This window comes from Sprattus sprattus, assembly GCF_963457725.1.
Source record: "Sprattus sprattus genome assembly, chromosome: 19".
NCBI lineage: Eukaryota > Metazoa > Chordata > Actinopteri > Clupeiformes > Clupeidae > Sprattus > Sprattus sprattus.
Window position 1 is genome coordinate 16,515,258 of NC_137917.1, and position 2,500 is coordinate 16,517,757.

General features: G+C 44.6%; 1 protein-coding gene across 1 annotated transcript in view; it reads right to left on the reverse strand.

Moving 5' to 3' along the window:
• The window catches only part of myom3 (myomesin 3), a 42,963-nt gene that overhangs the window by 33,009 nt on the left and 7,454 nt on the right, over nt 1-2,500 (reverse strand). The gene's annotated exons all lie outside the window — the stretch shown is intronic.

Genomic DNA, 2,500 nt, shown 5'->3' on the forward strand with positions numbered 1-2,500 from the left:
ATGTGAATGATGGGTAATTGTGTTACTCAAGAGAGGCAAGGACAGTGGGATTGGCATTCAGTGCCAGGCCAAGAGGGCCATGTTGGCACAGCTGTGACAGAACACAGGCAGGTCCAGAGAAAACAGCTTCTGCAACTTCTGCAACATCTTGTCATTTAACATTTATCTTTTTATTTTTTACTTGTTTAGCAGATGCTACTCCCTAAACAGCTTTCAGCTCATGTGAGTTAAACATTTTCATGGAGTATTGTATTACAGATCCCTTGTATTACAGATCAGATATTATTTGTCATTTCACAGGTTTATTGCAACTGCAAGCTCTGTGTAACAGATGGTAGCCACAGTCAGCCAATGCAGCATTATTAGCTAGGCAGTTATGATGAACTGTGGCGTACAACACAATGCTTTGCCACAGTGACTATATTGCTAATAAATAAAATATAACATGTATTCCAATGCATTTGTATGGCTATGTATTCCTTCCTTGCAGAAAAGGAAAAATATACTGATTGTTTTGTTGTATGTAAGTGCACAGCGAGGCTGTTTGTGTGAAAGTGTTTTTGTACTTGAATGAGTGAGAGTTGTATGCAGTGGTTTTGCGTGTATTGGTTACCTATTGCGTAACCTTTTTTGAGTGACATTTTTAGCTACTTATTCACTGTTTATGTTTGCACAGTAACGGGGGCAGTGTACCTGCACGGGGTAAATGGGGACATTTCTTTCAAATCTAGTGAAAAGTCTTTTCTCTAGTTTCTTTAAATTATCGTGCAATCCGCTGTTGGGAAAAGTGAAGTTTTTCTGCTGGCACTTCTGCCAATATAGATTTATTGTATTCCTTCTGTGTTCATGATTTCCTAGGTCTGCCAGTTTCAATTGCCTGAGTCGGCAGTCTGTACAAGTAGTTCTCAGTTTTTATATGTCTGTGCAACAGACCGTTGCCAGGTTGTTTTCAGATCTAGCTCCTTCTCTCTCTCTGTCTTTCTCCTCCAATCCCGTCCCCTCCCCTCCCCTCCCCACACACTGGCTTTTTCATTCCTCATGTCACCTTTTTTATATTCTTTTAGATGATTTATATCTTCTCACTTGCTCAGTATACAATCTCTGTGTTTATTATATAGAGAAATACTGAACCAATGACGCCAAGCCCAACTGTTGTTAACCGTCTATGTAAATATTCTTTGGTGGTGTGGTTTTGACACTCCAGGCAAAACAACCCACAGAGGCACCTGGAATGCAAACCCCTGAGAGCGTGGTGTTGAATATAGACACATGTGAGCTGGGACAAGGTGACCCAGGAGAGACATGGCTGCCACGTAAATCAGCACTGGACGCTGCCACATTCTTTAAAGCCTGCTGTCTCCCCTGACCTTCCCTACTGTGTGTGGGTATTCCTCTTCCCCTGTTCTCCCCTGACCTTCCCTACTGTGTGGGTATTCTTCTTCCCCTGTTCTCCCCTGACCTTCCCTACTGTGTGGGTATTCTTCTTCCCCTGTTCTCCCCTGACCTTCCCTACTGTGTGTGGGTATTCCTCTTCCCCCTGTTCTCCCCTGACCTTCCCTACTGTGTGTGGGTATTCTTCTTCCCCCTGTTCCAGAGACCTTCCCTACTGTGTGTGGGTATTCCTCTTCCCCCTGTTCTCCCCTGACCTTCCCTACTGTGTGTGGGTAATGGGTATTCTTCTTCCCCCTGTTCCAGAGACCTCAGGGATTCGGAGCCATTGTGAATAACTGACTCCGTCCTAATCTGGGCAGTTTGGGGTAACAGGGGACAAAGTATCTCCTTCTTGACCTTGCCTTGAATTTAACCAAGTATTACGTCATCATGCATAAACAAGCAAACAAACAAACAAACAAGTAAGCAAACAAATTACAGTAACAGGTCGATTCGTTTTATCTTATGGCAACGAGCTATGGATAAAACATTTGTGTAGTGACAGGCCCACGGAAACAATTCTGTAAATCCTTGAAAGATTGTCCCCTTTTGGCTTTTACAGTGAGTTATGACTTTTTCACAGAGTTGTGCACGGATGCTGCGCCTGTGTGGGCAAGAATGATAACTGCAGACGTGTGTCGACTAAGTGTTTTGTGCTAGCGGCGGCATGCAAACCACTGCAATAACAATCAAGCAGGAAACATTCCATCTGGATTGCAGCGAGGGGAACAGAGAGAGATAGGGAGAAAGAGAGAAGGGGAGAGACAAAGAAAAAGGCAGAAAGACAGATAGAGAGAGAGGAAAAAATGGTGAGAGCAGTAAAGTGAGAAATGGAGCAAGAAAAAGAGGAAGAGGAAGAGAGAGGGTGGGAAAAGACAGGGGGGGGGAAGGTAGAACAAGAGAAGGAGGAAGAGAGAGAGAGGATGGAAGGCAGGCAGGCAGGCATGCAGGCAGGCAGTCCTTTGTTTTGCAAATGGGGTCTTTTCTGTGTGCATTTGTCAGGCGGTGGCGTAGAGGGCGATATCGCTCAGAGCAGATTAGAGCCGTTGCTGAGACCCATCCTCTAATC